Source organism: Chaetura pelagica, unplaced genomic scaffold, assembly GCF_000747805.2.
Source record: "Chaetura pelagica isolate M959 unplaced genomic scaffold, ChaPel_1.0 scaffold308, whole genome shotgun sequence".
Lineage (NCBI taxonomy): Eukaryota > Metazoa > Chordata > Aves > Apodiformes > Apodidae > Chaetura > Chaetura pelagica.
In genome coordinates, this window is record NW_009954442.1 from 823197 (window position 1) to 841244 (window position 18048).

Consider the following 18048-nt stretch of genomic DNA (forward strand, 5'->3'; position numbering starts at 1 on the left):
ATAAGGACTGCTGAATTGAGAGCAATGACTGACTTTCTCAGTCCAGCTGGTCTTAAGAATTTAGTCAAACCAGATGCAAAACATGAAGACAATCCCAAAGTTCTTATAGAGAAAAAGCAGATCTTTACGATTAATCCATAAGATTAATTAAGACTAGATTCATCACTGTATGAAAATTCTTCAGGAAAATAATGCTGATGGATGAGAATAAATTCATCCAGCTACTAGCTCCTTATTAAAAATCTCTATTTTGGCTGTTATGTATTACAGAGCTCTTAAACTAAAGTTCTCACTGCTCATTCTCTCCAGCAGACCTCTAAAACACCACCTCAGTTAGAGGAGGTTTTTAATCACAGAATTTTTGGAGTTGGAAGGGACCTTAAAGATCACCAAGTTCCAACTCCCCTGCATGGGCAGGAACACCTCCCACTAGAACAGGCTGCTCAGAGCCCCATCCAACCTGCCTTGAACACCTCCAGGGATGGAACCCCCACAACATCTCTGGGCAGCCTGTCCCAGTATCTCACCACCCTTACACTGAAGGATTTATGCCTGATCTCTGACCTGAATCTCTCTCCTTTCAGCTTAAAACCATTAACCCTTGACCTCACACTGCAAGCCCCTGTAAAAAAGACCCTCCCCAGCTTTCCTGTAGGCCCCCTGACTTCTGATCATTTTCATTGCCCTCCTCCAGACATGCTCCAACAGGTCCATGACCCTCTTATGCTGAGGGCACCAGAGCTGGATGCAGTGCTCCAGGTGAGGTCTCACCAGGGCAGAGTAGAGGGGCAGAATCACCTCTCTCGATCTGCTGGCCACACTTTTTTTGGTACAGCCCAGGATGGAGTTGGCCCACTGGGCTGCAGCTGCACGTTGGTGGCTCTTGTCCTGCTTTTGATCCACTAGTACCCCCAGGCCTTTTTCCACAGGGCTGCTTCAAGTGTGACCTTCCCCAGCCTGTATTCATATCTTGGGTTACCTTGGCTCAGGTGCACTTGGCCTTGTTGAACCTCATGAGGTTCACCTGGGCCCCCTTCTCCAGCTTGTCCAGGTCCCTCTGGTTGGCATCTCATCCCTCTGGCATGTCGACCAACCCACCCAGCTTCATGTCATCAGCAAACTTGCTGAGGGTGCTTTCAATGCCACCATCAATATCATTAATGAAGATATTTAAACAGCACTGGGCTCAGCACTGACCCCTGAGGGACACCACTTGTCATTGTTTTCCATCTGGACTTAGAGCCATTGACCACTACCCTCTGGACATGACCATCTAGCCAATGCTTGCTTATCCACTGAACAGTCCACCAATCAAACCTGTATCTCTCCAATTTAGAGAGAAGGATGTTGTGGGAGACCATGTCAAAGGCCTTGCAGAAGTCCAGGTAGATGACATTCACTGGTTTTCCCTGGTCAACTGATGTAGTCACTTCATTGTAGAAAGCCACTAAGTTGGTCAGGCAGGATTTGCCCCTGGTAAAGCCATGCTGGCTGTCCTGGGTCACCTCTTTGTCCTTCACATGCCTTAGCAAGTCTTCTAGGAGGATCTGCTCCATGATCTTCCCAGGCACAGAGATGAGGCTGATAGGTCAGTAAATCCTAGGGTCCTCCGTTCTACCCTTTTTAAGTACTGGCATAACATGTCCTTTTTTTCAATCGCCAGGGACTTCAGCTGACTGCCATGACTTTTCAAATATCATTGACAGTGGTTTGGCAACTACATCTGCCAGTTCCTTCAGGACTCTGGCATGTATCTCACCAGGTCCCATGGACTTGTATATCTTCAGGTTCCTCAGATGGCCACGAACCTTATCTTCACTTACAGTGAGGGGGACTTCGTTTCTCTCATCTACATCTTGTGGGCCATCAACATGAGAGCTGTGAGGAGAGGGGTTGCCAGTGAAGGCTGAAGCAAAAATGTTGTTGAGAACCTCAACCTTCTCCTCATCTGTTGTTACCATTTCACCATTGTGGCTCATCGGGGGGGGGAGAGGGTGGGATGCTTTCTTTAACCTTCCTTTACTGATTTATGTAGCTATAGAAGCCCTTCTTATTTCTCTTAACATCTCTTGCCAAGTTCAGTTCTAGCTGTGCCTTGGCCTTCCTGAGCTCATCCCTGCATAACCGGGCAGTGTCCCTGTACTCTTCCCAGGATACCTGTCCTTTCTTCCACTGCCTGTGTAGGTCCATCTTGCCTTTTAGTTTGACCAGCAGGTCTTGACTCAGCCATGTGGGTCTCTTACCTTTTTTGCCCTATTTCCTACTCCTGGGGATTGAGATCTCTTGTGCTCTATGGAAAGCACCCTTGAAGATCTGCCAGCTCTCTTCTGCTCCTTTGTCCCTGAGGGCCGGTTCCCATGGGGTCCTATCTATTAACTACTTGAAGAGCTGGAATTTTGCTTTCCTAAAATTCAGAGACGTGACTAAGCTTTTCATCTGCCTCTTATCCCTTAGGACAGTGAACTACACTGGTACATGGTCACTGCAGCCCAGGCTGCCTTCAACTTTGATATCCCTGATGAGTTCACTTACATTTGTGACAATCAGGTCCAATAATGCATCCCCCCAGGTAGGACTGTCAATTTTCAGACTTTAGAAGTTGTCATCAAGGCATTCCAGGAGTCTCCTGGATTGCCTACCACTTGCTGTGCTACTTTTCCAATAGATGTCAGCATGGTTAAAATCACCCAGCAGGATCTCCTTAGACATGTGCTATAGCAGGTTTACCAGACAAAACAGTGCTTATTCACCCAGGATGTTCCCTTTGATTTCAAAAGCACATGTATTTGCTAAGACTCTGCCCATCACATGCTGAGTTGGTGGCTCTAATGAGCCTGACTCTCCCAGAGATTACATATATGGAAACTTCTGGCCCAGGGCTTGCAGCAGCTCCCTTGTAGAGGGTGTGGACAGGGAACACCCCTCCTTTTTTTGAGCCGTGAGTTTCTCTCAGGGGAAAAATACTGTGGTGCAATTGAAAGGAGCTGCTTGCTTAAAAACTGAATTGCTGAAATCCTTTAGGGAAGGTTCTCTTACCCTTCTGACAGACTATGTGCTGTTGAAAAAATTATCTGACAATCAATAGCTGATGCTTTTGCTCTAGGCATTCACAGCCTTTTATCAGCCTGGAGTCACCCAGAGCAAGTGTAGCTCTCCTAGTTATGGGAAAGATGTAGCACCTTTCCCATCAGGTTACTTACTCAGCTGAGGTGGAGAAGTTATGCCATAGCATATTACAGAGACCTTTGGAGGCTGTGGAAAGCAGCTACCCAAGCTATCCTGGAAAACTCTATGGGATGGAGCTGGATCCCAGGCCTTAGCAAATGCATCCCAGTGTAGGGGAAGGGTCCAGTTTACGAAGTCCTCAGATAACTGATGTGGGTGGTGGGTTTGCTCTTCCTACAAAGAGAAGAGCCCCTTCAAAGGGGCCAAAAGACTTGCTTGCTTCTGGCATCAAGAAAGGCTCTTTCCTTATCTAGACTGCCTTATTTTCCTTTAATGTTATTCAAAATAAAAACCCATTGAAAAGATAAACTGCAGACACTGGAACAGTTTCTTTACCTGCCCAGGGGAGTGAAGAGCCTATAATATGTAATTCAACTTATGCTAGGGTCCCTTTTGCTGATAAAAAAAAGCAAGATGCTTATAATAATGGTTGCTTTTTCCCTATAGGCATGTGAATGAAATGGGAAGTTTAATGATACCATCTTGTTACTCTGTTGCCTATAGACTGGAAGCCTTGGATTCATAATTGCATTAAGAACCATAGCTTATGCTGATCATTAACAAGGAAAATTTCACGCTGGAGATTCATTGTGCTAAAGTTGAGTTAAATTACAGTATGTGTATGCACATTATAGATATTATGTTTCATTTCTGGAAGGCTTTAAAATACTGTAGTTAGGAGAAATTATCTTGCATATTTCTTTCAGTGCAAAAGTAAAGCCTGGAAAAAGATTACTTAGTGTTTGTCATATTTGACTTCTTCCACTGTAAAATCTTTTTCCTGACACTTTCAGCTCCAATTACTCTGCCAGTTTTCCAGTGACCGACAGTAAGGATGTTATGGAGGTAGACTTATTAATAATTTTTTGCTTAGTGGAGCAGTATCGCTCCTTGGCTATATGAACAAAATAACAAGAACCAATAGCAAAAGTGGATACAGTGCTTCTGAAGGTGACTGGAAAATAACAAAACATTTTAAACAGGAAAACATATTATACTCTGGCCTGCTATGCTCAACTGCTTTATTTAGCATTTCTACTCTGGTGAGCTTACAGCGGAAATACAAAGAAGAATAGAGGATAACAGCATTGAAGGAACTACGTCTACACCCCTCTCTTTTGGACATGAAATAGATTGAACAGTTGATAAGATGTAATTAGGAACCCATCTTGCAGTTATGCATTCATATGAGAGAGGACTGCAGATCAAGGGTCTACCAAATAATTAGTTTTTCTTAAACATGCACCTAATTAAATAGCAAGATACAGCAACTCTGATTCTCTCCCTAATGTACTACTTAAAGGGTCAAGAAATAGGGCTTCAGGTAGATCCTCCTTCTGGGAAATAAATGCATTCCTCTTTTCCTGAGCATTACTTAACAAATTCACTAATTAGTTAGGAGAGATAATTGCTCTTGTTCATTTTGAGAGGGAGAGCCTGTTACTGCTGGTATTTTGCGTGTGGGTGTGCTGGTTTTTTTGTCTGCTGTTTTGATTTTTAACACTTCAATATCCTCAGTAGTTACCCCTTATCAGTCTTTGCCTGGACAGTTTTTTTTTCCCTGGACATGAGCACTGCAGCAAAGGAACTGAAAGCAGAATGCAGGGACAATAAAGATGGTGTGGGACCCTGGCTTTTTGATAAATAACTCTAAATAATGTATTAAAAAAACTCATTAAAAGCATGCTTCTGTGGAGCCATAAGAGCAGCTTTGACCAGAGAGGGAACCAGGAAAGAGCCACAGCTTTGCACCCTGGAATTTAGTCTGAACACCAAAGGCAGCCTGAGAGGAAGGCAGGGATGCGGAACTGGGCATTGTCTCAAGATATAGATACGGATTTAAAAAATCTTACAACAAAACAGACCTGAATTTCCCTATCTCAGAAATGGGTCAGCTTCAAACTGCCTTTAGGGGAATGTATAGCCTTAACACTCTATCACAATGTGTAGCAAGTTCAGACAAGCATATAAAGAATTAACCCTTGCTTCCTGACCCTTACATTGATCTGTGCTCATCAGTTTAACTCTCCTATTCAGCTAACCATGTGGATATAGTTTATTTTGCTGTGTTTTTGTTTCACTAGTCAAAATAAAGGTAAAAATATGGAGAAAACCAAAATTGTCTTTACCTGTACTTTATTACAAGAGGAAATAATGTGTCTAAAGTTTCTGAAAAAATAGCAAGACTTCGGAGACTGCTGAGTCATAATCTTGGTGCTGAATTTGTCTCTATCTAGGTACCTGGATACAAACCTGATTGCTTCTGATGGTATATTTTGTGGGAGCCATTGGACTGAGGCCAGAATTTGGAACTGAGATTTCCAGTTCACACATTCTGTTATATTAGGTGTATGGTGCTAAATGCAAGCGTTTTGAGAGAATTCCCAATGTCTTTTTGAGTCAGTTCCTGTTTCAAATGCAATCCTAATAATTAACTAAATTTCTGTGACAATTTTCAATTGCATTGGAAGGACAGACTTTTTTTTTTATTATTATTTTTTTATTTTTTTCAATGGATGTTTATTGGTAAGTATTCTTATGTTGACTGTCTTTTGGGAGATCCTGCAGCTCCTTCAGTTGGTTACACTTCAGGATGAAATATTGCCAGTAAGAATCTGTCTTTGATCACACAAACACACAAGTGTCTGCCATAAGCACACTTGCACACATATTTCTAGGTAGAAAGGACAGCACTGAGCACAGTTACGTTAGTTATGTTTTAAGGAACAGTTTATAGCTTCTTTTTTGGCTGGTGCTGGCTGTTTCTGTGTCTTTCTGCAGGCTGATCAGCTCTTAGTGATGCCTCATGTCATCCCACTCATGGCTCCTGCTGTTGTTTAGTATCATCCTTTCATCCTGAGTCTAGTCAGCTGCATGCTGCATTTCTGTTTCCTCAAGAAATATAAGTGCATATAACTGATTTATTTTTTTAACAGGTTTTTTTTTTTTCACTTCTCCATGCTGTGCTAACTCCTAAAGAACAAATAGATGAGCTGTATGAAGACTGAGATTACTTTGTTCATTTCTCCCTAGTAATTATTTATGAGTACACAGCTGCTATACTAGGCAAAGTTCATAGCAAAAGACATGAAAGTTGAAGGGAGGCAAATATGTAAAACAATAAATATGAAAAATGTTACGCAATACAACAATTTACATGCATTTGTAGAGAGTTTCTCCTTCAATTTGCTTGTAGTCAGATTTCACGTATTTTTAAATTAATTTAATTTTTCAACATAAATTTCATTACAATTTTCATTTAAACATGTTTTTAACAAACTCTAAGCAGAAATCCAGCATCTTGTTTGGACTTGCAGTCACTTATTCTTTCAGTAAGAAATTTATTTTCTCAAGATTTGCAAGTTTATTCATAAATAAATTTAAATTAACAAAAATGTTAGTTTCTTTGAAGAAATCCAGTATCTAGATTAGTACTTCCTCTGATCTAACTGAATAATTCTAACAATTCACACTTTCTGTGTCGAGAAAGTTAACTTTAATTCTTTTCAAAGGTTTTTTTTTATAAAAGTAGGATCCAATTAACCTACATTATTAACAATTGCATCTTGCTATTTTGTATAGATTATTAATAGACTCATTAACAAAACCAATAAAACAGACACAGGATCACTGCGACTGGGTATGTTCCTTGCAACTCAAGCTACTGCTATTTTTATACCAGTTTATAATTCTGTTACAATAATAACTTGGTGGCTTAATGAAAAGTATTTTATGTACAGATATACATGCATCAAGGGTTCATGGAAGTGGATTCTCTGCTCAGCTCTCACTACTCTGTGAAAGCTCTTCAAGTGCATCATCTCCTTGAAGATTCCCATGGCTTTAATCTCTCAGTTCTGCCTTAAGTGCAAAGGGTATCAGGGATATTTGAGAGGGAGCACAAGATAGAGGCCCAAAGGCATTAGGTCTCTGGAGTTGCATCCCCTTTGAGGCACCCACCACATGTGCTGCCAATCCTGTTAACATAGCACTCCAAATGTGAATTCATTCAGAAGCGTGTCAAAAACACTGCACTGCAACCTTTTAACTTTACTCAAGCAAGCCAATGGCTTTCCAAGCTGTATTTTTACTAGAGTTCTCCAGCTGCTGCTGAGGTTGCACTTGTACCAGTGAATTTAACCTTAAAACGTATATATTTATTGTATGTATATGAGACTACTGCCAGTTTCTAATTATTCAAAACTGTGTGCAGTAGCACTGTCCAGCAACGCCGTCTTCAGGACTATCTATTACTTTGCTGCTGTTTGCTCTGATCCTACTTGCACTAGTGCAAGCTCCTAATGAGAACCTTTTACCAAACATTATTAAAACAAAACAAATAAAAAACCACAACACTAAACAAAACCAAACCAACAACCAAATAGCAACAACCAAAAAAAGAACAACAACAACAAAACAAACCTGCCTTTTATGCGGTACTGTCGTCACAGTCCTAAAATATGTAACCTCCATGCTTCAGTGGAAGACTCTAGAAGATGGAGTGCTGGATGTGCTTTCAGGGACACTTAGTAGTATCAGCTCCTGCTGGACCCTGAACTAAGCTTTAATTTAACTGGAGCTGACCATGTAGTAGAGTTACAAATGAAACTGAATTAGAGTAATGAGGTACTATGTAAACAGTAGAACTGTGTGTACTGAGAATATTTGCATCTGTACTGCATATTGTCTGCTGCTGTTCGGTCTATTGCATAGGATAACTTGGCTTTTCCAGAGAACACATTGCAAAATTTCTGGAGGTACAATGGTAATTAATACAATCAGATTTGCAGAATCTGGACATACTATGGGATTAATTGCTATCTCTCAGTCTTTTCAACTATAAGTGCAAAATGGAATTTCATATCAAATTTGGCTGCACAGATGTGGCACCACAGTTTGCAGCTGTCTGCGAGCACTTCATAACATAAAGTCAGGAGGCAGATTCCTGAATTCACGATCCCACTCCTAGATTTCCCCTTTTCATACACAACAGTAATATCAGCAATGAGTCTGTTTTCCAGCATGAGATAGATTAATGCATTATTGCAGCCTTTCCTTGGAGTGGAATAAAAATTCCTTGAGGCAGCCTTGCCAAAATTATCCCACCTTTTTATTAAAAGGGGGACTGGTCCATTGGGGTCATTGTTGATGTGCACTAATAAAGTAATGAAACAGGAGGCTGGCATGTCTGACCTTTCCACCATATATTTTAGAGCTAAACAAGCCTTTTCTTTTCCCACCTCATACAATGTTCTTGATTAATTCACTCTTAAATTGTAATATAACTGACTTTCCAATTCCATGAAAAAAAAAGTAGATTTATGCTTGGGCAAACTACCAAAGCAATGTTGCTCATCTTGTGTGTCACAGGAGCTAAAGGCGATCTGTGAAAGCACAACAGTCCAAAAACACAAAACAAAGTAAAAATGCATAATGCACATATGGATGAGGTCTCTCTTCTTCTTGCTTCATGTACGTAACTTGTAAGGAACACTTGGCAACATATTTGGGTGCTTTCTCATAACTGCTTCTGTTAACACCAGCTACTGGGCTCTAGGTCATGTTATTTTGTTTAATCATTTATGTTGGAAAACCTGTAAGCCTAAGAGTAAAATTATGACCTTATAAAGCCGTAGCATTTTGTTTATTCAGCAGCAAAGTGCTTTATCATTCTATGTAAATGGAACTAATGCAGCATGTAAAAACAGGACCATAGGGTTTTTTGGATTGGGGTGGGGTGCTGTTTGTTTTTTAAGTTAGTGGTCTTTTATTCATGAAAATTGACACAATAGTAAGATGAACGTAGACAAAGAAAAGCTTGCATAAAATTTTCTACTTTTAAAATAGTTATTTCTTTGAAAGGATAAGTAGCCTTGCAGTATCTTATATAGAATATGTAAATTTTATGAAGATTAAATATATTTGGAAAGCAATGTACACAGCTTATTTTATGGCCAGTTAATATATGTTCCTTTTGTAAGACAGAGAAAAAACATTTTTACAAAATTCATTTCTGTTGTCAGTGCTAGAAATACAAGAAAACAAACTTGCATCTCAGCAGACAATTTAATTACGTTACCAGTGTTTCTTTAAAAACACAATTTGCACCTGTTTTGAAGCCTGTCCAATTTAAATTCCTATTTTTATCCTGAAAAAGCAATTTCACTAAAAAAATTCCACCTGTGGCAGGGGAAGAGGGAGAGTAAAGAGAGTTAGTATTAGCCTTTAATTTCTAAATGCTACACTCAGTTTTTAAACCCCATCAAATGAAAATAAGCTGGAGGATCTCATTCCAAACCCTGCTTGTGGATATTGCAGAATCATTTTATATACTTCAGCAGTCTGGCAAAAGCAGCAGTCTCTGCTTCAAAGAAACCCAGAGAACGAAAGGTCCCCTTGCTTCAGACAGAAACGTGTTCTAAGACCTCATAAAGAAATGTTTACTGGGCTCGCCTGCCCTGCTCGTGCTCCTGGCCGGGTATCCCTGCAGCAGGGAGGAGAGCATCTGAGGCGGCCCAGCCCAGATCATGCTTTCTGACAGTCAACTTTATTCTGCTTCCACTGCTTCCTCTCCAAAAGTGTGTTTAGTTGTTCAAATAGTGTGTATGATTCTTACTGTCATGGTTCACACTGCTACATCAAGATGAGCTATTAATTTGCAGCCCTTTGTATACAAAGAAGAGAGATGTGCAAGTTGGATTCTGCTTGCCTTATTTAGCAGTCTGCAAAACAAGACTGAGAAGAAATTTCTCATTTGCTTTTGAGTGGGGAGAAGGCTTGATTAAGCCTAAATCTGTTCTGAGTTGGTATGCAGAATAAAAGCACACTGATGTGTGTTGCATATGTTGCAAGAACATATGCTACAACTTTACTTCACATGAGGTTTGTTACTTCACAGGTGCATTTTGCATATGAAGTTTTGACAGGGGGGGAAAAAAAAAAAAAAAGACACAGAAAAGGGCAAGTAATTAACCCTATTTCTTCCTTCAAAAGGCCTATTTTGAGGTAACTCCAGAAGTTCATTAGAAGCCTGTCTTTTCCATTCTTGTTAAGAGTAGCACTTTACTTTTCATGTAAGCAGACTGAGCTTGTCGTTTGTGACAGCAGAGCCATCTGCAACCTTTTCTGCACCCTCTGTTTTCCCCCCCCATCTTCACTAGCTCAGGTGGAGTTTCCTTTAATTTCCATCACTACAGGCACACCATGATTACAAGTTTTTCCCTAATTGAAATCTAAATTGAATAACTTTTATTTATAAGCTCTGACAGAGAACTATTCTCTTGGAAGCAGATGATTTTAGAGCAGAGTGATGGGGTGCATCTCAGCTTATCCAAGTTATTGCTTCAGGCTGTCTGCAAAATCTGGAAGACAACAGTGAGTTATCTCATTGTGTGGTCAAGCTTTTCTTGATGTCACTGAAGAGCAGAAAAACTACAGACCTGAAGCACAGACCACAGTATTTTATGATCTATTTATTTAAAAAGCACCTTCATAGCAAATAGGCTTGCATTATACACTGTGAGAGTTCCGGTTTTCTAATTATTTTGGCATAGTATTAGCTTTTGATAAGGACTCTGAAGACCTGCAGTCAGCTAGTAATAAACGCTGGAAATTCTATCTCCCAGAGAGACTTGGGAGGAATTTAGACCTTTTGAATATGGCTACTAATGCTGATGCCATAATCAGGATCTCACAGACATGTACTATTGGTCAGCCTCTCCTTTTATTATTTCATATAGTTATAGGATTTCACAATAAATCTCTTTTCTTTTCTCTTCAAACCTCTTAAAAAAGTAACACTCTGCCAGCCCTCCGACTTGTATGAGGAAACAAATTGTCTTCAATATATGTCTGCATTTGAGAATTTTGAGATTAACTTCTTGGTACAAATGCTGGACAAACCACCTAGGAGAGGAGTGCTGCTGGATCTCGTGCTCTCCAACAAGGAAGGTCTGGTTTAAGCAGTGATGGTCAATGGCAGCCTTGGCTGCAGTGATCACAAGATGGTGGAGTGCAGGATGCTGTGTGGGAGGAACAGAATACCTAGCAAGACCAGAACTCTGGACTTTCACAGGGCCAACTTTGGCCTCCTCAATCAATTATTGGGAGAACTCCCATGGGACAGGGTGCTAGATGGAAAAGGGGCTCAAGATAGTTGGTCAACATTCAAGGACCACTTCTCCCAGGCTCAGGATCAGAGCATCCCAGTGGGTAGGAAATCAAATAAGGGAGCCAGGAAACCTGCATGGTTAAACAAGGAACTGCTGGGCAAACTCAAGTGGAAAAAGACAATCTATGGATCATGGAAGGAGGGGCTGGCCACTTGGGAGGAATATAGGACTGTTGTCAGAGGATGTAGGGAGGCAATAAGGAAAGCTAAGGCCTCCTTGGAACTAAACCTTGCTAGGGAGGTCAAATACAATAGAAAGGGCTTCTTCAAATACTTTGCAGATAGAACTAACACTAGAGGCAATATAGCCCACTGCTGAATAAGGTGGGTGCCCTGGTGACAGAGGATATAAAGAAGGCAGAGGTACTGAGTGCCTTCTTTGCCTCTGTCTTTACTGCTGCAGACTCCCCCCAGGAGCCCCAGATCCCTAAAGCCCCAGAAGTCATCAGGATAAAGGAAGAGTTTGCTTTAGTAGATGAGGATTGGGTTAGGGATCAGTTGAGCAATCTGGACACCCATAAATCGATGGGTCTGGATAGAATACACCTGTGGGTGCTGAGGGAGCTGGCAGAGGTCATTGCTAGGCCACTCTCCATCATCTTTGGTAAGTTGTGGGCAACAGGAGAGGTGCCTGAGGACTGGAGGATAGCAAATGTCACTCCAGTCTACAAGAAGGGCAAGAAGGAGGACCGGGGTAACTATAGACTGGTCAGCCTCACCTCCATCCTTGGAAAGGTGATGGCACAACTGGCTCTTGGTGCTATCTCTAGGCATATCAAGGACATGGGGGTCATTAAAAGCAGTCAACATGGTTTTACCAAGGGAAAGTCATGTTTGACCAACCTTATAGCCTTCTATGAGGCAGTAACTAGATGGATAGATGACTATCTGTCAGAAATATTTATTGGACTCCTAATGTATGTGTAACTGTTCATTACAAGCCTATATTACAAAGCTGGGCTTGCAAAGTTTCTTTTTATTGTAATGTTGCCACAGGTTAAAATTTGGACACTAATTTACTGTCAGGAATGTGGAAACTTTTGGATGGTCAGCATAGCTCTGTGAACTGAATGTGGTGTTATTGGGTTAGTTGTGATCCTGTAATGAGCTCATTTAAAATAAATAAAAGCACTTTTTATTCCATAATGCAGAATAAGATTGCACAGACTTTGATTAAATCAAAACCTCCAAAATCTGACCCCAGTATTCCTATTGTATGGATCAATTTTATTTTTGGTGAAAAAACTTGGTAGGTTATTAATGACATTCTCTAGAAAGCCAAGTTAGATATAGTATTGCAGTTTTTTACTTCAGTTACTTATTTCAGTTGCCAAGCATGCAAATGAGAGAATTCTCAAATTATTTTTTTCTCTAAATATCTCTTAAAGAGAAAAGCTAGAATTCAGCCAGAAAGTATGTCAGGGAAAATGTTGCATTATGTGAGGATTATGAGCATGGGAAAACTCACCTAGTACAGATGCTTGCTGTACTGTGTTTTAGGTCATGTTTTTCTTTGCTGTATTTTTGTTATTGCTGTTTAAGGGTTTTTTTAAGTGTTAACTGAGCTCTCTTAAAGAAGTGGAAGAAATACACTCCCAGTTCATTTTCTTTTTACTTTCTTTCAAGATACTAATATATATCAGGGTAAAAAAATCCAGAAACTCTTCCTGTGCATTTGGTGTACAGTCTTACCCAGAGAAGCTTCAATATGGATGAGAATCTTTCAGCCCAATTGTAGAATCAATCCTTTTACTGCTATTAGCACTATTGGATAAAATGGTACATCTTTAACTACCTCTGTTTTTAACTTCTCTCCTGATACTTTCATCCATATTCTAAAGGAAACCAGAGTTATACATTTACATTGTTGGTCTCTCATCTTCCCCTTTCCTTCCCTTTCTTCCTCAAATTGCAACCCATGACAAATTTGCTATATGTCTGACCTGATGGTACAGGTTCCAAAGATGTTCCATTTTTATAGATACTCTGAGGGTGTTGTAAAAAAGGAGAGAGTACAAGAGAGACATTATTAGCTTTTTTTTTTTTTTTTTTTTTTTTTTTTTTTTTTTTTAAGTGGCTGCAGTGGGAGCCCACCACCATAACAGCAAGAAGTAGTCAAGCTCAGGATTTTTATTTTTATGTAGCTAATCACATAAGACAATTTTCCCTAATGATAATAAAACAGATGTGGAATTATAGGATGGTTCTGCAGTGTATGTGCCTTCAACCCACTCAAGTTACTCAACTCATCTGCTTACACCTTCCCTAACTCTCTGCCTTGCCTTTAGCATTACTGAGCTTTGGAAACCTGTCATACCAAATTCTACAAAGATGTGTTGGAACTGGGATATACCTGAAACATTTAATGAAGCTTTTTTTTTTTTTTTTTTAACTACTCAAATCATACAGGATGACATTTTTGTAGGCAGCATCTTTTGAAGTTGGTTAAAAAGACAGCAGTTGATCAGCCAAATGTTAACCGGTTGGAAGGTGGGTTGCTTGGCATCTGATACCTCACTCTTTTCAGTAGGCTGAAGCCTGTTTTTATATAATCAAATATCTTGAGGAGATTGCTAAATTTTAAGTATACAAATAGTGCTGTTAAATGTACACTACCTTTTTCAGTTGTTTAAAATGGCAGTCTTCTAGAGAGACCTATAAACTCTGAAGCAAGAATATGAGAAAGAAGTGATAGCTTTTGGTTTCCAGACTGAGGTGTTTATTCACAATCAGGTATGATCTCTCTCTTATCCAACACTACTAGAAGTCAGTTTGATAAAAGTTACGAACTGATTTAGGCACACTAGCTTGCAAATACATAAACTGCAATAAGGTCTTGTTTGTGTTTCATTTGGCACTCTTTTACTTAGTGATTAATTTCTTTGTTGAGATGTACTATACCATTACCTACTGTAATGCAGTGTATACCCAGATATTAAGAAATACGATAGTGAATACTAAGAAGATAATTGCAACAAAACAAAACCAGCCAACCCCCATCCCAAACCAAACCAAATCAACAGAAAAAGAACAACCCCCCAAAAAAACACAAAACCAGCAAAACATTATTTCTTTTAGATTTCAATGAAAGCTTCATTCAGGTCACTCCTTAACGGGTTAGACTGATCCCTACTAATTGAAATTGCACCACAGATTTTGTGACCGCTTTAAAGAACATGGTTTGACTATGACTGCTTTATATATAGGTGAGAAAAGCATTTTAATCTGCTGGGCACTTACAGTAATAGTTCCATGCTATTACTTGAACCACCAAAGAAACTCAGCCACTCCAGACTTGCAAGTTCTTCAGCTTCTGTTCTTCATGTAAAATAGCTCATGTTTAACTCCCCACAAAATAAAATTTTACTATTATGGTTGGCTGTGATGAGATTACAAGGAGAAATGGGCTGAAAGGAATTAAATTCAATATATTTCCCCTAGTGTTGTAATATATCACACTTTCTATTTGCTTTATGTGATCCAGAGGAAAATAATTTCATGTCAGTCAAACAATTCAGGGGGACTCTGAAAAAGTCTTCAGACCAAACAATTGGGGGAAATAAAATATTCAGGCTATTGCAAACTTCATTAATGACTTGAGTTTCTCCAGATATTAAGTATAATAATAATGACATAAATTGCAGATTAAGCTGTAAAACAGTTGATTTTGGAGAACTGCAGAGGCATTTACATTTGTAATTTAGTCTGTAATTAAAAAGATATTTAAACAGTTCAGGGTGAAGAAGTTGTAAAACTGAGGACATCATCAGAAAGAGGTCAAGCTGTGGAACCTGATTCTTTTCTCTCCTGATAGCTTCTCACAGGTGAGAGTGCACAAAATAAACTCTTCAATTGAACTGAAAGTGCTTTTATATATATATTTACTTGAAAACTTTTTTCTACTCTTTAGCTAAATGTTTGACCTTAAGATTTGTTGAACACTCATTATTTTCCTTTTAAGCCTTCATGGGTTTTTGAGAAAGGTAGACTGTGATGTAGAGTTGCTTCTCTCATCTGTCATCTGACATGGACAGATTAAGCAAAGCATTGTGTGTATTTTGAGACAGATTTCCACTTGAAATATGTTAACATAGTGCAAGGGCTTGAGAGGACTCTTTTCATGAAGGCGAGTGTCACCTAGTGCTGGAGTTCCTTCTTCCTTTCTCAGACTAGTGCCACCACAAGAAGACAACAAAAAAGTATCTCATTATCTTTTGCCCTTCACATATTTTAGTGCCTGCTTGTACTGTTTTTTGTGGTTAAGAGTTTAAACAGTTGCTTTTATTGGCCTTTTAAATAAATAATATTCTTGTTCTTTTCAGAAATGTATACATTTTAAGGCCTTGATATTGGACATTAGCTGACTTTGCTTATATGAATCTGTACATAATATTGTTCTAAATTCTAGGAACAAGTAAACCTCTTGAATCTAGTTAATCTTACAATTTAAGCAAATTTGTTTACAGCACTCATTTAAGAGGAATGCACCCCTGTAGGTAAACAGGTGAAACAAGTGCTTGAAACGAGGATCTAATAGAATTTCAGTTTTGGAGGAAACTTGGATTAAAAAATGTTATTGAAGAATATGTGAAGCCACATGAAGAAAGATGACTTTTGAATGCACAGTGGGGTGGTAAGAACTTTGACTCATTTGGCTCATCCATTTAATAGCAGTATGTTGTCCTAATGTAGTGTTGCTAAATTTTCTAATACAGCCTCTATTACATGGAGAATACTTACTTAGATACATGAGATTACCTTGCTAAGGGAGGAAAAAAAGGTTAAGAAGATCTTGCTCATTTTAAAGACACACTGATATGTTTTATAGCTTATATATAGATCAGCAAGATCCATGCAGCAAGCCAGGTCAAAGCAAGAATAAGAATTTTAGAAATATGGAATAGATTGTGTGGAAATAGAGAACCAAGATTGAATTCTGCCCCATTATCTTTATAACATCTTTATGACATAACATGAGCTGCATTTTAATAGTTAGCTTTATTCTGAAACTACTTAGCTTATGTGGTCATAGCTATCAGACTGTAGAAAGTGGAATTAGCAGTGGACAAATTGGCTGCTGCTATAGAAAGAGATAATAACCCACTATAGCACCTCTTGGGAAATATAAAAATAAAATAAACATAGCTTGACACAGCTCAGTAACTAGAAGGCATTTTATGGTTCTGTAGTTCTTATAGATCATGATTAAAGGTCTTAGTGCTACTGAAAATAATCTGAAGGGAGAAGTCTAATTAGTGGATTATATTCCTGATTCAACTTTAATTTTTTAAAAAAAAAAAAGTAAGTTTGACTGCTGAGACTGGGTCTGCTTGTAAGTATACACTCAAACAAGCAATGTAGCAGAAGTTGTAGTGAACCCCAGTGATAAGACAGGCTTCAACCCATTAGCTGATGACTATTGATTTAAGCTGCTGTTTTTCCACCTGTGGGAAAGCCAGCTTGGGTGTGAATCCTCTATTCAGTCCTCAGCTTTCAAAAAAGTCTAAGAAAAAAAGGGGATTAGTTTTCACTAACTTTACAAAGCTACAGTGTTTTGTGTGGTTACAGGTCATCCTCTAGCTCCCTTTTTTAGTCAGCACCCCCACATCTTCATGGTGACGTAAATTATGTCCTAAAAGACCCTCTTTCTCTCCCTTGTCATTCTAGACTGATTTTTTGTTTGTTTGTTTTTTTGTTTGCTTTTGGTTTGTTTGTTTGTTTTGTTTTGTTTTGTTTTTGTGGTTAAAATTAGATGCAGATGCCTGTATTTCTGTATTTGGTCATCTTCAATCTCTCTCAAGAGCTATGTCAGTCTGTCAAGACCAGACTCCAAACTCTGCTTTGGAGAAGACAGCAAAAAGCTTGCAGGCTTCATACATTGCCCTGAGAGGCTCCGAAAATGCCCCTGCATTTTGAGGTGACAGCTACAAGCTGCCATTTCTGTGGCCATGGCTAGGGCCATGGGACTTGAAACATTTCTGTTTTACAAGCACCTTTCCTTCTTCTTAAGGCTTGGAGGTACCATTGTAGCCTCACAGGCCATTAGAAAAAGGATCTGGAGCTAAGATGAAGCTCAGTTCCTGTGACTGGATGGACTCATTCCTCTGAGATGTATCATGACATAATGAAAATTAAATATTAATGTAGCCATAAAGAGTTAAAGCAATTTACTTGTTGGTGTAGCAGATACATGTCCATGCAGAATCTGCTCACTTTTGTTCTCTGAAAACAAAACAATTTCCAGTTTCTCCACTAATACAATAAAGCAGAATTAGAGAGGAACTTGAAGAGAGGACTGGAACCATTTTTCCTCTCCTTTTTAATACTTTCATCCAAGAGAGGAAGTCAGTGGCCCTAGACGTGCTCCTCTGTGACACACAGTTGAGAGGAAACAGACATGAGAGATAAAAGATTATTTAAGGTACATGAAGAATCCCTGCCAGAATATACACAAACGTCTTCTAATTCCCATTCAGCTTTCAGAGTGGATTATTCTTCCCTGATGTCAGAACAAGCTCTTCTCATGCTTGTATACAGATTTACTGCATCCAGGCTGACTGGTTGCATCTGAGGAAGATGTACCTGCCTGGAACATGTTAGTGCAAGTCAAGCAGATGCCTATATATAGGTTCAGGTTTCCTGTGGCTCTGTCT